This window comes from Cervus canadensis, chromosome 9 (genome assembly GCF_019320065.1).
Source record: "Cervus canadensis isolate Bull #8, Minnesota chromosome 9, ASM1932006v1, whole genome shotgun sequence".
Taxonomy (NCBI): Eukaryota; Metazoa; Chordata; class Mammalia; order Artiodactyla; family Cervidae; genus Cervus; species Cervus canadensis.
Window position 1 is genome coordinate 62,273,570 of NC_057394.1, and position 25,303 is coordinate 62,298,872.

A 25,303-nucleotide genomic window follows, 5' to 3' on the forward strand; every position below is an offset into this window, starting at 1 on the left:
AAAAGCTTCCCCACAGAGTCTCACTTTCCAGATAATAACCATACAGCTTCATGTACAGTTGATGCATACAAAAGCATACATATCCACATATTTACATATGTGCATATTTGCTGCTACATGTTTAATCCATATGAAAACTGGCTATTTTCTTCAGATGTGCTCAACTATATACAAAATTCCTACAGCACTGGTTTGTATCATTGCCAAGGACTGACTGACCCTTTTTGACACCTACTTCGTATCTTACTGAACAGGTTATTATAAACACTGATATTCCTATTGAAACAGGAGGGAAGGAAGCAGGGCACACGCTTTGAAAGAATGACACGGGCCTAGGGCACAACATAAACTGATGAGAACCAAATGGGTCCAAGATGGCAGACAAGTCAACTTGACTAGACCTTAATCCTCAGAATAAGCTCACTGCAAACACGTCAGCAAGCTAAATGACACACCCAGAGGTGCTATGACAGCTCCAAAGTCGACCATCAGAGACCAAAAAGTGGGCGGTGGCCCGTTCCCTGGAAATCTCAGCCTTTTCCCTAAAACATCTGGAATAATCCTCCCACTCATGAGCTTATGAAATTAGCCGGCCCATAAAGGCTAACCACACACTCTGTGCAGTGTGTTTCCTTGTGAATAAAATCCACTTCTTACCTATCACTTTGTCTCCCACTGAATTCTTTGTGCCATGAGACACAAAGAACCTGATCCTCAGTAAGTCCAAACACCAGGTGAGTGATTTTAATTAAAAGATCGTGGGGTTTGAGTCTCCAGCAGGGTTGGGGCGGGGTTCGAGTCCCAAACGTGTGGGTTTAGAAGAGTCCCAATCTGAGGTAAGCGGTTTTACTATTCACATTCTGTCAGGTTACTTCCAAGTTTTAACTGTTGCAAAAGAAGATGCAATATGCTTTCCTGCAGTGAGAGTTGGCTATCTTGTACAAATAGACCTAAAACTCCTCCAGAAAACCACCTTGCCCATCTACACTCCTTCCAACAGTGTGAAAAGTTTTCACTGTCACTAGATAACATCATCAGCTTAAATTGCTTTTAACTGACAAGTGAAAAATGCCATCTCATTTTAACTATTTTTATTTTCTTTCATCACTAGTGAGGCCCTGTTTCTTAGCTACTGTATTTTTCTCAGAACTAACCATTCATATTCTTCACTTATTTTCTTCTACTGGGCTGTTTATTGTTTAATGACACAAACATAGGAGCCCCTTGCTTAGCAAGGAAATCAGCCCATCGACTACATATTACAAATTCTTTCCCTGATTTTCATTTGTCTGTTGACTATAGTTTTGTTTCAGAGTAGGAGGCAGTCTTCTGGAAAAGTAGGTATTATTAAACAATATGTCAGCAGCTGTTCTGCATGCAAGGTCACCAGGACTCACTGACGGAAAGCCCTTCGAGTTTCAGAGTCACAGAGGCTAGTACAGTGCGGTCACTCTCACCTGGCATTTCTTGCCTTATCCTCAGACAGGATCCTGACTCAAAAGTGCCTGTTCCTTTTATCTAGAGGTTGCTGAAAAGCCAGTAAATATTTATTTGTTCCCCCTCCTTCCTTGCCCAAAATTTTGGGAAGAGTCAGTGAGAAAAGCATTCATTTGATAAAATAAATTCGGCGACTTCCTAGGATTCCGTTTCCATCCTCCCAGTGATTAGCCCGAATCTTGTATTTCAGGGTTCTGCACCCTGCCCCTCGTCATCACTGGGACATGGTTATTAGGGTGTGCTCCCTGCAGGGCACGGAGCGGACTCGCCACTGGCATGCACAGAATTACAGGGCAGAAGTCCAGCCAACAAACAGCTCTGCAGGTGGGAGACGGTGACAAAGGCCAAATCCTCACCCCCAACTTGTTCACTGCATTGCCCAGAGCTCCCAGGCTCAGAATCCTTAACTATAAGGAACAGATAAATACAGGGTGTCCGAATAATAAAAGCAGCTACATAAGAGGACTCCTGTATCTGTTTGCAATACAGGAGACCCGGGTTCGATCCCTGGGTCAGGAAGATGCCCTGGAGAACGGCATGGCAACCCCACTACAGTATTCTTGCCTGGAGAATTCCATGGACAGAGGAGCCTGGTGGGCTACAGTCCATGCGGTGGCAAAGAGTTGGACACAACTGAGCAACTAACACATGTCATATCATAGGACTCCTATATGGTAAAGGAATTTTTACATAGAGCAGCGCCTGGCATATGGCAAGGTTTTAAATAAACACGTGGTGTGGTTTAGTCGCTAAATCATGTCCAACTCTTGTGACCCCAGGGACTGTAGCCTGCCAGGCTCCTCTGTCCATGGGATTCTTCAGGCAAGAATACTGGAGTGCATTGCCATTCCCTTCTCCAGGGGGATCTTCCTGACCCAGGAATTGAACGTGGGTCTGCTGCATTGCAGGTAGATTCTTTACCTACTGAGCTATGAGGGAAGCCCTAAATAAACATGGTTCATTAATGAGACCAGAGAGCAAGGTAAGTTAAGAGTGTGATAAAATCCAACCAGCCTTCCTCCAGTACTACATGACTGCAGAAAGGGGAGCCCCACAGGGTCTGTGAAGAAATGCAGCAAGCAGGACGTGAGGAGGAGGACTAAGATAAGCAAAGCCGAGGGCTGTGTGCATTCTGAAGGCGAGGCTGGGGAGAGCCTTAAAAACACCACACCCCCTGGACCCTGAATAAACCAGAGTGGGCGCAAGCTCTGAGACAGGGGGGGTGGGGAGGAAATGCAGACTTTAAAATGCAGACTGCCCAGGAGTTAACCCCTCAGGCAGCTCCCCTCTGCTTGTGTGAAGACGAAAATGTTTACTTACTCTTTGCTCTCAAGGAATAGACTGGATCAGCTGTTATCTCAGAAGGAGAGCTAATCCCGAACAGAAGAAAGGAAAGCTGCCTTCCCAAAGTTTATCTCTCCAGCAAATGTTTGCAAAGAGAAGCGCCTGGCCCACAGAAGCCCTGCCTTACACTGTAAGGCTTCTGCGTGTGCCATGTGCTCGGCCTGTCTGGCTCAGGGCGACGCCAGGGGCTGTAACCCCGGCAGGCTCCTCTGTCCACGGGATTTCCCAGAGAAGGATACTGGAAGGGTTGCCATTTCCTCCTCCAGAGGATCTTCCCGACCCAGGCATCGAAGCCGCGTCCCTTGAACCTCCTGCACTGGCGGGCAGATTCCAGGCTTACGGGATGGAGAATCTCTAGGCTGGTCCCTGCGGCCCCGGGTGGTAAATGCCGCTAAGGCAGGGTTGGAAGCCTACCTGGCTCAGTCATTCATTAGACATTTGAGGTCTGCCTACCACCAGGGCTCGGCTCTCCTAAGAGAGGAGAGGCGGTTGTGAACAGAGACACAAGGTGTCCACACTCTGGGGTTTGTTCAGTGCGCACGTGTGTGTGTGGGGGGTTTGTGTGGGAAGAGAGAGGGCCACAGAGCAGAAAAGTAAACGAATGGATGAAGGAGGCGCCATCAGACAGGAGAAAGTGCCATGGGGAAGGTAAAAGCAAGCCCCATCATGGGGTGGAAGCTCACTTTGAGGAAGCGACATCAGATGACACCTGAATGAAGAGACAGAAGATCAGCAGCAGGAAGTTCTGGGCAGGAAAAACAAAAATCAGAGCAAAGCTGCTGAGGCTGGGAAACTCCCAGTGTGTTCCCGGCACAGAGAGGCCAGCCAGGCTGGAGCCCAGTGAAGGGGCAAGTGCCAGGGGCCATGCTTCCTAAACAGAAGATGACTCCGCGTTCCGGCTTCAAATATCATGCCCCCGTGTCCCTCTTCCTCTGCCAGGGTCTTCATTGGCAGGGCCTGCCAGGGGTTTGATGCTAGTGGGAAAGAACCTGCCTGTCAACACAGGAGACCTAAGAGATGCGGGTTCGATCCCTGGGTCGGGAAGATCCCCTGGAAGAGGTCATGGTAACCAACTCCAGTATTCTTGTCTGGAGAATCCCATGGACAGAGGAGCCTGGTGGGCTACAGTCCATACGGTTGCAAAGATCAAGCAACTTGGCACGCACGCCATAACATGTGCTGACACAGAACATGTGCTGACACAGAACACGTGAGGTCAGGTCTTCAGAAAGGCCCATGGCCAGGGGGTCTCACACAGGGATCCAGCAGGGGGCCTTGGGAATCCAAGGACGGAAGGAAAGTGAAATGCTTGAGTGAGTGAAGGGTAACTAGGTGCTCATGGCTCCAGCACCCAGAAAAGATACCCTGGATATTATATATAAGGGGGAAGGGTGGATTTCAACCCACCTTCAAAGAATTTTCGTCTGACTTAAAGGAAAGATACATGCCTCCCCCTCTGCCTCTTATTGTGCCTGTGAGCTTCCAAATTAGCACTTTGGACAAAAATCAATTGGGAAAAACAGAATTCCAAGGGAGTCCTATGTGCAAACCAAGACCAGGGGAAGGAGACAACTGCTGAAATATCACTAACCTGTTAAGATTTACATAAGTACTAAAACAAAACAAAAGGCTATCCTAGTAAATGTCCCTCAGGATGACCTGAGAAGCAAAACAAAACCACTGATGGGTGGAAGTGAATCTCACATAGTAGGATGATTTTTTTAGAGATTTTTCTACCTGCTGGCATCTTTTCAAAATGCCTAATCTTTATAATCACTGTGAATATTATAGTATCAAAATAACTTGTGACTGATAATTAAGAACAGGAAATTTAAGAAATGCCTGTTTTTCTAAGCTGAGTTTCAAGTAAGTGATTTCTACTAAAATCATGCTTTCCTACAGAAACGTTGAATATAAGTTGCTCTGAAGAGCTATAGTTAACACTCTTTCCTCACTTGCCATTTATTAGCAAGGATTAATAGGCTAGTTTATATTTGACACCACACTTTTTTACTCTTAAAATAGTAAGACCAAATTTGACTGCTTTCTTTTTTTTTTTTTCCATTTATTTTTCTTAGTTGGAGGCTAACTACTTTACAATATTGTAGTGGTTTTTGCCATACATTGACATGAATCAGCCATGGATTTACATGTGTTCCCCATCCCGATCCCCCCTCCCACCTCCCTCCCCACCTCATCCCTCTGGGTTTTCCCAGTGCACCAGCCCTAAGCACTTGTCTCATGCATCCAACCTGGGCTGGTGATCTGTTTTCACCTCCAACTAATAAAAATAAATGGGAAAAATAAAAAAAATTTTTTAATTAAAAATAATAAAAAAAAGACCAATACAGTATACTAACGCATATATATGGAATTTAGAAAGATGGTAACGATAACCCTATATGACTGCTTTCTTAAAAAGAATGTTTATTCCACAGTCACAAAGAACAAAACTCAATGAACTTGTTACCAAAGGTTAGGCATTTTGAACATTTCAGGTATAGTCATTTTCAGGCAAACCATCAATGCATGGGTGGAAGAATTTTATGCTTATTATATCACATGAATTCTACTCTACTGATAATTCTAAAGGGCTTCCCTGGTGGCTCAGATGGTAAAGAATCTGCCTGCAAAGCAGAAGACCTGGGTTCAATCCCTGGGTAGGGAAAATCCCCTGGAGTAGGAAATGGCAACCCACTCCAGTATTCTTGTCTGGGAAAGTTTATGGGGTTGCAAAGAGCCAGACACGACTGAGTGACTTATCACTTCACTTCAATAATTCTAAAGAAGATGAACACCCAAATTGAATAAATGTATTTGATTTCTGAATATGGAATACACACATTGTTATTCTCAATGGCAACAGCATGTCTGTCTTCCTTTAGAATGAGACTTTTTGTTCAAGTTCTATGTGCAGCAATAGAGAAGGAATTTTGCTTATATGAATAAAAAGAATAAAGCATTATTTCTGAAAGACAAAGAGCTAAAACTAGAAGCTAAGAACTTAGTGTTATTTGGACTGTTATCATTTGATAGATAGAAGGATAATTAAAAGACATTGTTTCCATTCTCAGAAGAAAGGGTATAGATCTTTGAAAATTTAATAATGTACTAATCTATACACATACCCTGCATAAAATGTGCTGAAAATGGGTGAAAATGTTTTGCAAATTATAAACTACTGCAAAATGTAAGTGCATGCCATTATTAATGGAGTCATTTTCGTGTAATAAAGTTTTATTAAAGTATAAAGCAGATAGAGAAAGCTTCTGACATAGGCATCAGAAGGGGGCAAAGAGTACCCCTTTGCTAGTATTAGCAATGGAATTATATACTCTCCAATGAATCCAAAGAATGTCTGGAGGTTGTAAAGACCACACCAGACCTACTCCCATAATTTACATTTTAAGATAACAGAGTTGGCCAGAAGGTTTAATCCAAAGATTGTCCTCAGGCAGGATACATCCTTGTAAAGACATAATTTATGTTTTAAGATAACAGAATTAGCCAGAGGGTTTAATCCAAAGACTGTCCTCAGGCAGGATACATTATTGTTATATAGTCACTCACAATCTGAGTAAGTAGGTTGGGCCATTTGGCGGAATCAACTTGAAGATAGAGTCATAGCTGAAGACAACATTTTAATGGAGTCATTTTCTTCTGCCATTTATTATCACTGAAGTCCTGTCCAGAATTATTTTTTTTCAGTGACCAGCCATAAATCATTTAAAATAAAAATGAGCAGAAGCATCTGATCTCCTAGAAGTAGAAACAGCTAACGGAAAAAGGTATCCCAGGGATTTCCCTGGTGGTTCAGTGGTTAAGAATCCACCTTCCAACACAGGGGATGTGGGTTTGATCCCTGGTCAGGGAACTAAGATTCCACATGCAACTAAGCCCGTGCAGTAACTAGAGAGCGCGCGTGCTGCAGTGACTGAACCTGTGTGCTCTAGAGCCCATAGCCACAACAAGAGAAAGTCCATGCGCCACAAAACAAAGTGGCTGCATGCTACACACACGCCCAGTGCAGCCAAAATAATTATTTTTTTAAAAAGTTATTCCATCCAAGAAATGAATGTGTTTATTCATAATCTGAATGAAGTACCTTCCTCTGAGTCAATTCTGATTGGTTCTTCCAAGCACTTTTTTAAATTCACTGGAACAGATGAAGGGAAAAAAAATACAACTAAAACCCAATTGTGTAATTAGTGGCCTGGAAGCTTAGAATGAAAACTGTGTCATAACCAGGTCCTCAATAGGAAGGTCAGTATCAGGGCATATCCCTTACACTTAACTCTGAAGAGTCAGCAAAGTAACACATTTTAATATAATATCAGCATCAAGGGATTTTTCTTTCTGTGAGCATTAATTTTTAATACTTTAACCTCCATTACTATTTTACAAAGTATTTACTCTTCAGTCCAATGAGTTCTATCATTTTCATATAACCTTTCTGTAATAGTTTTAAATGTCTAAGATGGTTTAAAAATGGATAAAATTATATCCAGTAAATAAATGGCTTGCTAAGAGTTACTTTGTTTTCTTTAAAAAAAAAAAGATTAAAATTGCTTGAAATGACAAATATAACTCCCAAAGTTAATTTCACCCAGTAAGGAATTGATTAATCTTCATGTATTTATAAGAAGTAAAATGAGAATAAAAATATCCCTAATTTAGAGGAGAAAAACTGAGGTTCAGAGAAATAAGCACCTTGTCGAGAAGGGATCAGGACTTAATCCACAACCCCACTGTGCTCCTTTCCCATAATCAGAGCTGCAAGGAAGAGAAACAGAATTTACAAAGGAGATTTCATAAACCCTGATAACACAAGTCAGGGTATGCTTACGTAACTTCAAACATCTTGGAATTTAACAAGCTAGAAACCCAGAGCTTGATATTTATTGAATTACACACATGCCTTTCCTTGCTCTCTTGTTTACAACAAGTTTAAAATAAATATTTATAGGATATTTTGATTGGTGAATTCTAGCCAGTGTGCTCTCTAATGAGAATACAGCTTGTTTGGGTTTTAAAGCTTTCTGAAACTTAAAAATGTTTACTTTGAGTTACTCAACAACATATGGGATCCTTTTTGTAAGCTAAATTTTATATGATCTTTAAAAAAAAGGGAAAAAAGCTTCAGAGTTAGCAGTAATATCGGATCACGAGGACTTTCTGTGTCACCCCTCTTTGTATCAGTGAGGGTACAGTTTCTTATATTTAGAAGAATTTAAAAGCACAAGCAAAATTTTTGCTCCCAGTATAACTCAAAAGTCTCTACTGTGCAACAGAGTAGAATGATTAGCAGATGTAATCCAAATGTAGTATAGGTTTCAAAGAATTTAGTCATTCCAAAAAAAAAAAATGTTTACTTTGGGTCTCTCAAAATCACAGAAAATGCTCCCTCACTGTAAAAATGCTGATCGGTTGTACTCTCAAAACAAAATATGAAAAATTCCTAGGTGATGGATTTTTCTTTATGATAGACTAACACTCTTTTCTTTCTTCCCCCATTTTTTGACAACCAGCACTATTATTGATAAACGAGCTAAATCGAACAGCATATAGCCATAGACACAATACTTAGATCAAAGGTGTGAGATAAATGCTTTGCCTCAAAAGGATAATCCAGAAACCATGCTCCTCCTTCCCTGATACACAGGAAGCCTTCCAGAACAGCCGGCAGGCAGAGCACGGTCCACGTGACAAGTTAACACATCAAGAATACCCAAAGTCTGAGTCAAAATTTCAGCTTCTGACAAGGAAGAGCTGTCCTCAACAAACACGTCAGGGTGCCTTTGGAAGGAAGCCAGACATTCCTCCGGCCATTGCTGTCCCTGAGAAAGAGACAAATCACACTTTCCCCATCAACCCAGACACGTGTTGTCAGATCAGCCTGCTCTTCCTGAAGCTCTGAGGGTCAAGTCGGATCACAAGTTGAGAGAAGAGAGGGCAGCACATACGAGAAAGAACCAGGTGGCGGAAACAGTGCATCCACACCCAGTCATCAGCTCCAGCTTCGGCCACATCTGCACCTGAACAGACCCAGAAACTACAGAACTGGATTTTCCTGGGTCTGCCAAAACTTAAGCTGCTACATGAATTTGTTGACTTGGGCCCATTATTAGTATAATTATTATTTTTTCATCACCACAATCATTAAGCTTACAAAACTAATTTTATTAATGAAATTATACAGAGGAAAGCAAACAGACTTCATTTCCAAAGCCAGTTTTAATCTATTCATAGTTGGCTGCCCAGGGGTCAGGAGTGAGAGGCATATGGAGGCTGGGGACAATGGAAAAGTGTGGCTGACTGATTTCATACTGGACGTTAAGGGTGCTGACCTGTTGAATCCCCAGGGCTTAAAGCACAGGTAAGGTAATCAATAAACATTAAAATAATCAGTTCATGCAATGAGGCTGAGGTCTCTCTGCAAGAGAGGCTTTAAAAAAAAAAAAAAAGATAACAAACAGTAAATATCTGTATTCCCTTAGATACACCTTGATTTATGAATCCATGCACTCAACCTTCATCTGGCATACTTCCAGAGTTCTTTAAAGGGTCTTCCTGCCTCCATCCTCTCAGCCTTTTTCAAACCACACTGCTATTAAAATGACCTTTTCTATAACTATGTTGGATCACATTTGCCCTTCTCACCCCTGGTTCTGCATTCTTATTGGGCTTGTTTATGAAACATGGCACACAGGTTATAAAAACTGACCATGGCAGGCAGATAAACAGATTGGAAGGATGGATGGATGGGAGGCAAGCTGGGATGCTGGCTGTCTTGTTGAATCAATGAACAGACATAGAGAAGGAAACAGAGAAATATCTTAAGATAAATCCCAGATATTCACCCAGGATATCTTCATTAACCAATTTATCAGTTATCTGTAGAATAATTTTTCTGTTCTCTGAACCCTTTGCTTTGGCTCACAGGCCTTCATGAAAGCTTTGATTTCATTGTAACCCCTAGGCTTGGGTGAAAGACACTCCAACACTCCCCCAAAGAGACTCTCAGCAGAGAAAAAGTCCCCTGGCATTCCTGCACGGAGAAGCATATTGAGACAACGCCTCTTTACTTAGGCCAAGCTCATTAGCTTGCAAACCTTGTCTTTCTTCATCTGGCCTCTGCTGTTCTCAGTCAGCTTCATCTATCACTAATTCTCACTCCACAAGGATAAGCCCCTGGTAGCTCCTCGCCCATATCATGATGTGTCTACTTCCATGTCTTTTCACTTGATGGTTTTGCTTTTCTGCCTGCTTGATAAATTCCAATGTGGGTCTGAAAACCCAATTTATAAATTATCCCATGTCACACCCTGGGAAAAGTTGGTTATTCCTTTCTCTAGATTAGCTCTGTAACTCTCCCATAAATATATCTATCATTGCACCAATCATGTCTTGTCTATGAGTTTAAATTAATATCTGAGAACTGCTTGAGAGCAGGAACTTTGTTTTAATTTGTCTCCGTTTTCTTAGCACCCAGCACAGTTTGGATACACTGACTATAACTGGGTAGCTTCAGATGTTGTCAAGTTACAAGGCAAAGGGAACAGTGACTATATTAACCAAGAGACGAGATAAGAAATAAAAACTGACTGTTTTGTGAGATGTAATTTGTTTCATTTAGAGATGCTCAAATTTCAAACTCCCAGTAAGATATGCCCCAAAGGGAACCAGAAAGTTGGGAACCTTGGGCGTACAGCTGGGGAAAGGGGTTAGGGCTACAGACAGTCATTTGGCAGTTTTTATGTAGGTGGCAATGGAAGGTATGGGAGGATAAAGAGGACCTGATAAAAGATAAGAGAAGAACCTTGCAGAAAAGCTCTGGGAAATAACACAGCAAAGGACCTAGAGAACTTCAGAGGCCAAAGGCATTGAAAAGTTAACATTAGAAGGAGCATCAGCCATGTGAGTGGCCCACAACGGTCAGGTGGGATGGACGTTAAATGGAGATGATGGATTTTACACCTCGGGGAAATGAGGTGGAGATAAAAGTAAGACATCACTAAGAGCAAATCCAGGGGAGGGAAAGGACCAGGACAAAACAGACTGTGGCTGCTGAGAGTTAATAAGTGTCTTTCATCCGGACTCATCACTGAGGTGGTGTGCCGGGATGGAAGATGGCTTCAGCTGGAAGCCTTCAGTTCAGTTGCTCAGTCTTGTCCGACTCTTTGCGACCCCATTAATCACAGGACACCAGGCCTCCCTGTGCATCACCAGCTCCCAAAGTTTACTCAAACTCATGCCCATCAAGTCGGTGATGCCATACAGCCATTTCATCCTCTATCATCCCCTTCTCCTCCTGCCCCCAATCCCTCCCAGCATCAGGGTCTTTTCCAATGAGTCAACTCTTTGCATGAGGTAGCCAAAGTACTGGAGTTTCAGCTTCAACATCAGTCCTTCCAATGAACACCCAGGACTGATCTCCTTCAGGATGGACTAGTTGGATCTCCTTGCAGTCCAAGGGACTCTCAAGAGTCTTCTCCAACACCATAGCTCAAAAGCATCAGTTTTTCGGCGCTCAGCTTTCTTCACAGTCCAACTCTCACATCCATACATGACCAGTGGAAAAACCATAGCCTTGACCAGACGGACCTTTGTTGGCAAAGTAATGTCTCTGCTTTTTAATATGCTATCTAGGTTGGTCATAACTTTCCTTCCAGGGAGTAAGCGTCTTTTAATTTCATGGCTGCAGTCACCATCTGCAGTGATTTTGGAACCCAAAAAAATGAAGTCTGACACTGTTTCCACTGTCCACCCATCTATTTCCCATGAGGATATGGGACCAGATGCCATGGTCTTAGTTTTCTGAATGTTAAGCTTTAAGCCAACTTTTTCACTGTCCTCTTTCACTTTCATCAAGAGGCTTTTTAGTTCCTCTTCACTCTCTGCCATAAGGGTGATGTCATCTGCATATCTGAGGTTATTGATTTTCTTCCGACAATCTTGATTCCAGCTTGTGCTTCTTCCAGCCCAGCATTTCTCACAATGGACTCTGCATATAAGTTAAATAAGCAGGGTGACAATATACAGCCTTGACGTACTCCTTTTCCTTATTTGGAATCAGTCTGTCGTTCCATGTCCAGTTCTAACTGTTGCTTCCTTGACCTGCATACAGGTTTCTCAAGAGGCAGGTCAGGTGGTCTGGTATTCCCATCTCTTTCAGAATTTTCCACAGTTGATTGTGATCCACACAGTCAAAGGCTTTTGCATAGTCAATAAAGCAGAAATAGATATTTTTCTGGAACTCTCTTGCTTTTTCAATGATCCAGCGGATATTGGCAATTTGATCTCTGGTTCCTCTGCCTTTTCTAAATCCAGCTTGAACATCTGGAAGTTCGCGGTTCATGTATTGCTGAAGCCTGGCTTGGAGAATTTTGAGCATTACTTTACTAGCATGTGAGATGAGTGCAATTGTGCGGTAGTTTGAGCATTCTTTGGCATTGCCTTTCTTAGGGATTGGAATGAAAACTGACCTTTTTCAGTTCTGTGGCCACTGCTGAGTTTTCCAAATTTGCTGGCATATTGAGTGCAGCACTTTCACAGCATCATCTTTCAGGATTTGAAATAGCTCTACTGGAATTCCATCACATCCACTAGCTTTGTTTGTAGTGATGCTTTCTAAGGCCCACTTGGTTTCACATTCCAGGATGTCTGGCTGTAGGTGAGTGATCACACCATTTTGATTATCTGGGTCATGAAGATATTTTTTGTACAGTTCTTCTGTGTATTCTTGCCACCTCTTCTTAATATTTTCTGCTTCTGTTAGGTCCATACCATTTCTGTCCTTTATCAAACCCATCTTTGCTTGAAATGTTCCCTTGATATCTCTAATTTTCTTGAAGAGATCTCTAGTCTTTCCCATTCTGTTGTTTTCCTCTATTTTTTTTTTTTTTTTGATTTTCCTCTATTTCTTTGCAGAATGTGGTCTGACAAAATGTGGTCCACTGGAGAAGGGAATGGCAAACCACTTCAGTATTCTTGCCTTGAGAACCCCATGAACAGTATAAAAAGGCAAAATGATAGGATACTGAAAGAGGAACTCCCCAGGTCGGTAGGTGCCCAATATGCTACTGGAGATCAGTGGAGAAATAACTCCAGAAAGAATGAAGAGACAGAGCCAAAGCAACAACTATACCCAGTTGTGGATGGGACTGGTGATAGAAGCAAGGTCTGATGCTGTAAAGAACAATATTGCATAGGAACCTGGAATGTCAGGTCCATGAATCAAGGCAAATTGGAAGTGGTCAAACAGGAGATGGCAAGAGTGAATGTCGACATTCTAGGAATCAGCGAACTAAATGGACTGGAATGGGTGAATTTACTTCAGATGACCATTATATCTACTACTGTGGGCAGGAATCCCTTAGAAGAAATGGAGTAGCCATCATGGTCAACAAAAGAGTCCAAAATGCAGTCTTGGATGTAATCTCAAAAACGACAGAATGATCTCTGTTCGTTTCCAAGGCAAACCATTCAATATCACGGTAATCCAAGCCTACGCCCCAACCAGTAACGCTGAAGAAGCTGAAGTTGAACGCTTCTATGAAGACCTACAAGACCTTTTAGAACTAACACCCAAAAAAGATGTTCTTTTCATTATAGGGGACTGGAATGCAAAAGTATTGGAAGTCAAGAAACACCTGGAGTAACAGGGAAATCTGGTCTTGGAGTATGGAATGAAGCAGGGCAAAAGCTAATAGAGTTTTGCCAAGAGAACGCACTGGTCATAGCAAACACCTTCTTCCAACAAAACAAGAGAAGACTCTACACATGGACATCACCAGATGGTCAACACCGAAATCAGATTGATTATATTCTTTGCAGCCAAAGATGGAGAAGCTCTATACAGTCAGCAAAAACAAGACCAGGAGCTGACTGTGGCTCAGATCATGAACTCCTTATTGCCAAATTCAGACTTAAACTGAAGAAAGTAGGGAAAACCACTAGACCATTCAGGTATGACCTAAATCAAATCCCTTATGACTATACAGTGGAAGTGAGAAATAGATTTAAGGGACTAGATCTGATAGACAGAGATCCTGATGAACTATGGATGGAGGTTCATGACATTGTACAGGAGACAGGGATCAAGACCATCCCCTTGGAAAAGAAATGCGAAACGGCAAAATGGTTGTCTGAGGAGGCCTTACAAATAGCTGTGAAAAGAAGAGAAACGAAAAGCAAAGGAGAAAAGGAAGCTTTCAGTGGCTGCCTATTTGGGGAGTGGAGGAAGGAGTGATGGGGAGGTGTGATGAGAAGGGATCAGAAAATGAGCAAAGCAGGAAGGATTCTCCTCTTGCCACTGCAACCTTTTACTTTATATTTGGGGCAAGATGTCCCTGGGAAAGTGGTTCCATGACTCCTGTTGGGGACAAATGTTTATCCCCACCCGTCCATTCCTCATGTTTCTGCAGAGGTAAGAGAACATCAGCTTCCCAAGAAGCGGCAAGTCTGTGTTCTCCGTTCCTTCTCCTTGAGAAGAAGCAATTTATCTGACTTTTATGTTTGGGGAAAGTTAAGGAGCATGTCTAGCTCATCACCTTCCTCCCGTAGCATCAGAGGCGGCACAGAACCTCCTATTCATTTTCAATAGCCCGCCACCGCTGGGGAAGACTGGGCTGTCGAGCTCTGCCTGTAGCTGAAGGGCCAGATTATATCCAAGGGGCTGTGTTAGGAAGCCCCTGTTATCACAGACGTAAACCAATTTGGTCTACAGACTGCGCTGAGAACACACCAACTTGTGTTCTCCAATTCAGTCCTGTTGGTGATAAGGCATCTAGTCTGTGTCCATGTGTCTGCCTCCCCTGTCTGCCTTTCAGCTAGACCGGAATTCAAGGTGAGAATGTGCATTTCATTATAACCACCTTAGAGCTAACTTTCAAGGAGACTGTTAGAGACACAGAACTATAAGGTCTCCAATCCCTCATCCGACAGCTGAAGGGGTGAGGGTGGATAATATCTAAAATCTTTTGTGTGCGTGTGTGTGTGTGTGCACGTGGTCAGTCGTGTCTGACTCTTTGCGACCCTATGGACTGTAGCCCACTAGGCTCCTGTGTCCATGGGAAGAATACTGGAGTGGGTTGCCATGTCCTACTCCAGGGGATCTTCCTGACTCCGGGATCAAACCTGCATCTTTTGTGCCTCCTGCACTGGCAGGCAGATTCTTTACCACGGCGCCACCTGGGAAGCTCCCAAATCCCTTTCATCCATCTCTAAACATTCGTGTGTTATTGTATACAAGCACATAAGATATAAGTAGGGGGAACCAGGAGTCAGAGACATCCGAGGAGCAAAAGGAAGTGAAGATTTCAAGTAGAAGAAGGTGGGTAACCTTCCAGTCCAGAAAAAAAGCCTCCTGGGATGAAGGCAGATTGAGAGATCAGAGGGTACCTTATCAAGAGCATTCTCCAAGAGAAGAAGGGATCAAAAAAATGAACACCACTGTACGTAAACAAAAATGTACATACACGCCTACAGACACAGAGGAAAAGACATAGGCAAACCAAAGAAACAAAGAATCAACCTGGAAAAAAAAAATTCCTCCCCATTCCACTGATGAGAAATCTACGCTTATATAAGCCTGTTCCCTCACTAGATTACAAAACTTGATGCTTCTGCATCTAAATTTTCCCAGAGGGGGGAAAAAAACAACCACAAAAAGCTTAAAGGAAAACGCTAAGGACTGTTTGGCTCAAAGACCAAAACAGAAACTTTTAACTGAGCTGAGGACAGTAGAATGTTATTTTGCTCTCTTGTCCCTTGGAAGCTCTGAGACCTTTTCAGTTCCAAGATTCCATATGCCAGGGGCGTAGGTGAGGAGGGGTTCCAGGCTCTGAGCACCGTGGGGACCGTGATGATCTGGGGCAGGTCAAGGCACTCATGGCCTGAGGACCAATGGATTTCATCTGATTCATCAGTGAGCACCTCTGGGAACAGAGGGGACGAAAGCATTTTTTTTTTTTTTTGCTGCCGCTGTAAACAGAAATCTCAGTGAGCTCTGTCCTGAATTCTTGCACATGAAATCTCTGCTCACCTGCCTTCTGAGACACAGGTCTCCAGCAGGAACCCTCCAGAGGCCCAGGCGAGATGAGGTCCATGCAGAGAAATTGGTTGCTATGTGTTTCATTGCGGCAACTGCGATCCATGAGGGCAAAGCCGATCCACCCGGGCTTTCAGCTATAATCCACCCGGAATCTCTCCCTGCTGTTCCAGGCATAATTGTCTGGTTATCCCCGAGGCCAGTTCTTACAGCTTTCACATAAAAATCACGTCTTGCATAAGACATGAAATTTAAAATCATCCTTTCGCAGCTATCACTGAGTCACTCCGTTACCTCTGGGACATATATAAATTATGCATTCTTTGGTTCTCTTTAAAATGTGAGAGGCACAGGGGGACAGAGAAGGATCTCATTGGCACATAGATATATAGATATATATATATATATGTATATGTATATGTATATGTATATGTGGCGTTTCAGAAAGAAACAATAACTCGTGTGCTCCAGAGGCTTCCTGCGTGGTCAAGGAAATTGCATTAAGCATGAGAAACTAACAGCAGGCTTGCATGCTAATGATGGCTGGTGACAAGGACTCGTTGAATGTCACTGCTTCCCATCCCCACACTGCTCCTTGTTCTTATCTCAGTGACATCTCCGCAACCGATGTAGCCCCAGGAGTGAGCATCCCTCTGGGCGTCGGTGACCACGAGGGCACTCAGCAGTGCCTGCATTTGAACCCTCTGCCTGCCTTTGCCAGCCCTTCCCCCCACGCCACTCCTTGATACCGAAGAGTCCTCCGTCTGTACCGTGGAGATGGGGTGGTAGGGATCCTCCAGAGCTAGTTTGATTTTTACCCCTTGGTGCTGCCCAGGCCGGTGAACACGTGGGTGTTCGTGTTTCAGAGAGGGCGTGACATGTTCTTAATTAGCGTGATGAAAATGCAACGGCTGTCACCGGGAGAAAAAAGGGACCTGTGTGTTCTGGTGCTCGCCTGCTACAATGACCTATTTCACACCAGCATCTGGCCTGTGTTGATGAGCTTTTCCAGATGTGTGTGGGGGGGGGCATGCGGGGGGGCAGCACGGCCCAGCAAGCGCGTCACCCAGATGCCCACGGAGCGCTAGAGATGTTTCATGCCGCAGTCCACATTCAACATGGACCTGACTCATTTTATTCCCCCATTATTATTCTAATAAAAGAACCTTCCTGAGAGAATCAAGGGCCTGATTCTCGTTTACCTCAGAGGACTCAAATAATCTGCACGCGTGCTTACTCAGTCGCTCAGTCGTGTCCAACTCTTTGTGACCTCATAGACTGTGGCCCACCAGGCTCCACTGTCCACGGGATTTCCAGGCAAGAAAACTGGAGTTGAGTTGCCACTTCCTCCTCCAGGGGATCGTCCCGACCCAGGGATCAAACTCACATCTCCTGCATTGGCAGGCAGGCTCTTTACCACTGCGCCACCTGGGAAGCCCGCCTGAGATAACCTGAAGACAAATAAAAGAACAGCATCCTCCCAAATCAGTCTCACCACTGAGGTTAATTCCACTGCATGGTCTCTAAGAGCTGCTGGCGATGGTTAGAGGAGTTTCTTGACTGGTGGGAAAAGTGAGACAAACTTCAGTCTCCTGCTTGAAAGCCTTCCCTTGGGCAAAATGCACCGTGTAATGTTAACTTTTCAATTTAAAAATTAGAGACATATGGAAACTACTGCTCCCCCCAATAAACAGAAGAGAAAATCACTGTCCAGATGCTAAAACGTGTACCACTGTCATGGAAAACATCCGGCAATTCTGTATGAAATGCCTGAAGGCCTTGACCTAATGAGGTTACTGCCAGGGATACAAATGAGGAGAACAGACAATGAAACTGAGAAAGAATTTTGTGCGTGAATTGCCATAATTCTCCTGTCATTTCACCAATTTTCTTCTTCAAAATTACAACATGGACTGCAAATCTTCAAGGCTAGTGCTTCACGCGCAGACTAAGTTCTATTTAAAATGTGATGTAATACATGTGTCCATCTGATAGGAGAGAAGAGGGGTCCATGGGAGGTTTTTCAGATAGGGAGGGGGTCTCGTGTGTGCATTAGTCTATAGCCCGCTAGGCTCCTCTGTCCGTGGGATTCTCCAGGCAAGAATACTGCAGTGGGTTGCCATTCCCTTCTCCAGGGGATCTTCCCAACCTAGGGATCAAACCTGGGTCCCTGCATTACAAGCAGATTCTTTACCTTTGGAACCACCAGGGAAAGCCCTGCGTGGGGTCTTAGAAAGGTATAAAGATGCGGATCAGCAAAGTGAACCACAGAAAGGCCACTCCCAGCCACTTAGTCAAAGTGTGGCACGGTCGGTGGGTTTTGCAAAGCAAAGAGTTCTTTCAGCCTGAGACCCTGCAGCATGTACCACTCTGGTACCTTGACCTCCACGGCACAATCCATCAGTTTCTACTAAAATTAATCTTGTGGGCTAAAATCAGAGCTTGGAAGACACTGATGGAGACGGTTTGATGAGTGAGCCATGCATACTGCTTCCTAAGTTTCCCATCGTGGTAATTCACTGTGAGACATGGGAGGGCACATAGAATGCTGGCGCTTCCACTGCTGATCAAAACAGACGCTTTCGTTTTCCACTTTAACCCCAGCCAGGGCATCTGTACCGTCTCAACACCTGTCACTCTTGAATTATCCGTCAAGAGGAACCACAGGTTTCCGACAAACATACTTTATCATCGTAGGGGATTCCTCGCTTGAGAACCACGACACGGATATTTAGCCTGATTTGCTGTTGAGACATGAGGCACGGAAGATCCAGGACACTCAGGACCGGGGACTCCGAACGGCACTGCGCCCACACCCGACGGATGCTCTAGGAAGCAAGCATGAGACTGAAAGGGGATGCAGAGGGACACGGACTGATGAAAGCCGGGTGTTCTCGCTCCTTCCCTTGTGGAAGTGTCTGCAAAGCAAGGTCTGAAAACAGATGAGACTAAGAGGATATACAAGGCCGTGGGATACAGCAGACAGACAGAACCAGGAAGACTCAGGAGGAGCTCTTCTTGGCAGGTTGAGAGGCAGGCAAAGCAGGTGAGGGGGCAGCAGTAACAGGGAAAACAGGATTCCCGGAGGGAGGGCACAGGGAAGAGGCAGATGCTTGGTAGGAGGTGACTGCTCGACAAGGTTTGGGCTCAAGTTCCCCGAGGACTTACCCAGGGGTTAAGGATCCATCAGTCAGTGCAGGGAACAGGGGTTCAATCCCTGGTCTGGGACGATCCCATGTGACATGGAGCAACTAAGCCTGTGTGCCTACAGCTTATGCTTCACAACAAGAAAAGGCTCTGCAATAAGAAGCCTATGCATTGCAACTAGATAGTACTAGCCCCCACTGGCCATAACCAGAGAAAGCCCATGTGCAGCAACAAAGACCCAGTGCAGCCAAAAATACAAGTAAATAAAGTTTATCTAAACTGACTCGGGTTCGACCCCTGGGTCGGGAAGATCCCCTGGAGAAGGAAATGGCCACCCACTCCAGAATTCTCGCCTGGGAAATCCCATGGACACAGGAGCCTGGCGGGCTACAGTCCACAGGGTTACAAAGAGTCGGACATGACTGAGTGAGTGAGCACGTCAAAACTAAGTTTTACATTTAACTACCTGTAACTAAAGAATAGTTTTGATTTTGAAAGAAAAGGTGCAGGTGTCAGGTATGGGGTGAGTCACCTGAGCCTCTGATATTTCACTTTATTGAGAACACACATCAGTATAAAAGACCTCCTGAAAGGAGACAGGCTGGCGTCTGGACCTCTCACTCGGGCTTATAATGAGAACTATGAGGGAGCTTGACTCCCATCGGACGCTTTCCATCTCCGAGGCCCCCTTGGAAGCAAGCGCTGCCCACTGATGGGTGAGAGCTGCAAGGAGAGCCTGCCAGAGCGAGGGGTTTCCCGCGACGAGCCAGGCCCATCTCAGGAGGCCGCGACACCGCGCTCTCGCAGCCCTCCATGCCTGCCTCTGACAGCAAAGACATCAGCTCCTCTCTGGACAGAGGCAAGTGACACAGGAGACTTCGGGAGGCAGCCTTCAGGCCGTACCTGCCAAGCACCTAAAAGCAGTGTTGTTACAGCGTTTCTCAGAAGTGGATGTCAGAGTCGGAGAGCTGAATAAGAAAAGCTCAGCAAAGAAAGCTGAGCACCAAAGAACTGATGGTTTTAAACTGTGGTGTTGGAGAAGACTCTTGAGAGTCCTTTGGACTGCAAGGAGTCCATCCTAAAGGAGATCAGTCCTGGGTGTTCATTGGAAGGACTGCTGCTGAAGCTGAAACTCCAATACTTTGACCACTTGGTGCAAAGAGCTGACTCATTTGAAAAGACCCTGATGCTGGGAGGGATTGAAGGTGCGAGGAGAAGGGGACAGCAGAGGATGAGATGGTTGGATGGCATCACCGACTGGATGGACATGAGTTTGGGTAAACTCTGGGAGTTGGTGATGGACAGGGAGGCCTGGCGTGCTGCAGTCCATGGGGTCACAGAGAGTCGGACACGACTGAGCGACTGAACTGAACTGAAGAAGTGCCCCCAGCTTTCCTGCCGACCCAGCAATCCTTGGGCTTTTCTTGAGAGTCTTGTGTTACATGATGCTTTTACACTGCAGTTATCACCCAGTAACTGTTTATCCCGGTGGCTCAGAACAGCAGGACCAGGACTGTCATCAGAAGAGTAAGACACGGATTCCTCAGTCATTCAGCAAAGTGCTGGCTGAAGTCCTCTTCACCCGATAAAACCTCTGCCTAGCCATTTTGGGATTTTACACCAGGTTCTCCTTTGTAAAATCAATCAACACAGGTGGCATGACCTTCTCCTAGTTACAAAGGATGAACACGCGCATCTTGAGTGTATCTACAGGGCTAAATCCCTGGGAAGGACATTCTAGAACCACATTGCAATATGTAAGATCCTAAAGACTGAAAAGAAAAAAAAAAAAGAAAAATAATTTACATTCTGTTGTGAAGTATCAATTTTGTAGTCTAATGAGAAACTTGTGAGAGGAGATAATGAAAATAAAAATATTTCCTTCAATTAAAAAGACAACTCAGGGAGAATCGTTGAGAATGAAGAAAATGAGATCTTAAAAAGCAGGCAGAGTAGCTGCCTAAATCTGCTTCCCAGGTGACACTAGTGGTAAAAGAACCCGCCTGCCGATGCAGGAGGTGCAGGCTTGACCCCTGGGTCGGGAAGATCCCTGGAGGAGGAAATGGCAACCCACTCCAGTAGTTTTGCCTGCAGATTCCCATGGACAGAGGAGCCTGGGGGGCTACAGTCCACGGGGTCACAAAAGAGTCAGATGCGACTAAAGTGACTTAGCATAGCACACGGCTGCCTAACAAATACATAGTCAGTCCCACCACTTTCCCACTTAGACTGGCCCCAAATCCTTAACAGGAACTCTTGCCATAAGATGCCAGAAGCTATTTGGATGGTTTAAACGGAGAGTGAAGAGCAGTAGCTCATCTCTCCTTCTGCTTTTAAAACCCGACTCACCCGTCATTCATGTTTCTCCTTTCTCCAGGGAATCTTCCCACACCAAATGGGCTTAGGTTCCCTGCAGGGTGATCTCACAGGACTCTGTGCTTTTTATTGATATAAATCACACCTGCACTTATTTTTCCACATCTCTCGATGCCTCTGGATTTGGGCTGTCCAATATCGAAGACCCTAGTTCATGTGTGGCTACGGAGAGTTGAAATGTGGCAAATTCAAATCGAGATGTGCTTTCATGTAAAATATATGTTGATCGGATTTGGAAGGCATTATGTGAATTCTGCCAGAAGGATGCAGCCTGGCTGACACCTTGATTTGAGAGCACTATGTTAGTCTTCTGACCTTTGGTTCTATTAGAGAAGACATGTGGGTTGTTTTAAACCCACTGTGCCTGCTAGAAGGTGTACCTATATGGATTACATAGTATTTCTGCAGGATGGAAAGTGAAAGTGAAGTCGCTCAGTCATGTCTGACTCTTTGCAACCCCAAGGACTGTAGCCCAACAGGCTCCTCCATCCATGGGATTCTCTAGGCAAGAATACTGGAGTGGGTTGCCATTTCCTTTTCCAGGGGGTCTTCCTGACCCAGGGATTGAACCCAGGTCTCCTGTACTGCAGGGAGACTCTTTACCGTCTGAGCCACCAGATGGAACTGGGGTCAATTATAAGCCCCACAAGGTCACGGCTCCCTGCCTTGCCCCCAGCACACACTCTGGCTCACACTGGCCAGTTCAAAAGAGGGGGAATGAAGGAAGCAATTTAAATAGAGAGAGTTCCTCTCTTTTTAGAAATCTGTAATCCACTCATTACTCTGATAAACATTCTATTCTATTCTAAAATTTGTATTCCACTCGTTACTCTAAGCCAGGTACTGTGAAAGGCCCTGAGGACACAGAAATAAACAAGAAGTGGTTGCCAGGGGCTAAGAGGAAGAGAGGTGGGGAGTAACTGCATGATGGGTATAGGGTTTCCTTTGGGGATGATGAAACTGTTTTGGAGCTTGATGGCAGCGGTGATTGCATAACTCTGTGAAGGTATTAAATGTCACTGAACTGTTAAAATGGTTAATTTTTTATTATGTGAATTTCATTTCAATAAAAACTAATGAAACAAGAAGATGGCATTGTCCCTGGTCCCCGACTTCAGGGATCTCAGTGTAGCTCAGAGTTGTACGTACATGAACATGTGTGTGCCATAAAGCGCTAGAGGCCTTAGGCCAGAGAGCCCTACCCAGGTCACAGCTGCTTACAGGGGACCCGTGGCCAGGTGGAGAGAATGTGCCTGGGTAAAAAAAACGGGTGTCTGGAAAAATTTAAAAAGTGAATGGCAGCTGTTTTCCCTAAATCTTCTAATATGAGTATGATTTTTTTTTTCTTTTTAAACCTTGCAAAAGTGGAAGGAGGACTATGTCCACAGACAAAACTCAAACATTTATAGCAACCCTAAGTGACTTTTCAAACTCTTGGCTCTATCAGTCTCTGTCTGTATGTCTCTAGCCTGATTCACAGTCCTTACACGGGAAAGCTGGAGTCCTTAAAGTCACAGCTATGATAATTTCTCACAAACACAGAACCTTTGGAGTAAGAGCTGTTTAAAATGGGAGAGTAGAGAAAGGGAAATGGGAGCCAGAGGCTTGACTGAGTCTATGGGCGACGCAATAAAATGGGCATGTAATGCATCATCAGAGAGAAGGAAGAAAACAAAATAAAACCAGTTTTGCTCAGAATTTTTTTTGACTACACAGGACAGTCATTTGAAGCCATCTGGCTGCTGATACAAGCAAGATATAGAGACCTAAACACAACTTGGGAAGAACACCAAGAGGTCATCAGAGTCACAGGACAGACAACAAGGCAGATGAGAACACTTGGCTGCTCTTCCAGTTGGGAAAGACTTAAACACCACCTGGAAATACTAATAAACACGATCTCAACTAAGAGCTGACTCAAACTCAACTTCACTGTCAAAGAGCAAGAGGCAGGTTTGGGAAAATATATTTTGATTGAAGAGGATTCTACAGTGTTTCCAAAAATTTTGACACATACGAAAACTTTTATTTCTAATTCTTAATAATATGAATGAAAAAAAAATTTATTATCAATCCAAATGCTACTTCTTCTGAAAGGACTTCCTATGAAAAGTAGAATCACTCAATAAGTATAAAAAGTCACCTTGTTTTATTTTTATCAGATCACTATCTGATACTTTCCTGTTCACCATCTGTTTGCTTCTGCCTTCCTCTTTCTAGAAGGTCAGCTTGATTTGAGCACAACTGATATTTCTTGTTCACTGTTTTATCTGCAGCGTCTGAGAGTGCCAAGTCTTAGAAGGTACCTTTGCTGAATGAATGAACAAGAAATTCAAATTTATTATTACCTGACTTGATTCCACATCCCATCTCCTCCTCCCAGTGATTTATAAAACTTTATAACTGAAAAACATTAATTTGACATCTAGTCTAGAGGGCATACTCGACTCATTGAGTATAAGCATGGATGTGAGAGTTTGACCACAAGGAAGCCTCAGAGCCAAATAATTGATGCTTTCAAACTGTGGTGTTGGAGGAGACTCTTGAGTGTCCCTTGGAATGCAAGGAGATCAAACCAGTCAATCCTAAAGGAAATCAGTCCTGAATATTCATTGGAAGGACTGATGCCGAGGCTGAAGCTCCAATACTTTGGCAACTTGATGTGAAGAACTGACTCACTGAAAAAGACCCTGATGCTGGGAAAGATTGAAGGCAGGAGGAGAAAGGAACGACAGAGGATGAGATGGTTGGATGGCATCACCGACTCGACGGACATGAGTTTAAGCTAGCTCCAGGAGATGGTGAAGGTCACCGACTCGATGGACATGAGTTTAAGCTAGCTCCAGGAGATGGTGAAGGCCAGGGAAGCCTGGAGTGCTGCAGAACATGGGGTCTCAAAGAGTCGGACACAACTGGGCGACTGAACAACAAAAATGTAGGATCACTTAAGAGCATAACACCAGAAACCCTACTGCCTAGATAGGAATTCAAGTTTCTTATTTTTTTTCTTCTAGGATATGACCTTGGGTAAGCTGCTTAACCTTTCTCTGACTTGAGTTTCCCCATCAGTAAAATCAAGTTATATCACATGGTTGAAGACTAAGTGTCTAAAATAGTGTCTGGAACCTACTAAGCACTCAATAAATAGAAACTCCATAATGGGTGGAGACTTCCCTGGTGGCTCAGATGGTAAAGAGTCTGCCTGCAGTGCGGGAGACTCGGGATCATTATCTGGGTGGGGAAGAACCCCTGGAGAAGGAAATGGCAACCCACTCCAGTAATCTTGCCTAAGAATCCTATGGACGCAGGAGCCTGGCAGGTTACATTCCATGGGGTTGCAAAGAGTCAGACATGACTGAGCACTTCACTTTCTTTCACTTTCCATAATGGGTGGAAGTCACAGAAGAAAGAATGATGGTTTAAAATGTGGAATTTTCTATCCTTAGATGGTTTCAGGAATGAGTTTTCTCTACCCAGAGGTATTCAAACAGAGGCTTAATGACCCACTTGTTGGACATACTGGAAGGAATATTTATGCAGCAGAAGGCCATTGACATTCAGTTCAGTTCAGTTGCTCAGTTGTGTCTGACTCTTTGCGACCCCATGAACCGCAGCACGCCAGGCCTCCCTGTCCATCACCAACTCCCGGAGTTTACCCAAACTCATGTCCATCGAGTCAGTGATGCCATCCAGCCATCTCATCCTTTGTCGGCCCCTTCTCCTTCTGCCCCCAACCCCTCCCAGCATGAGAGTCTTTTCCAATGAGTCAACTCTTCGCATGAGGTGGCCAAAGTACTGGAGTTTCAGCTTCAGCATCAGTCCTTCCAATGAACACCCAGGACTGATCTCCTTTAGGATGGACTGGCTGGATCTCCTTGCAGTCCAAGG

General features: G+C 44.3%; 1 protein-coding gene across 1 annotated transcript in view; it reads right to left on the reverse strand.

Moving 5' to 3' along the window:
• ENOX1 (ecto-NOX disulfide-thiol exchanger 1) overlaps nucleotides 1-25,303 on the reverse strand; it is a 478,202-nt gene that overhangs the window by 403,812 nt on the left and 49,087 nt on the right. The window lies entirely within an intron of this gene.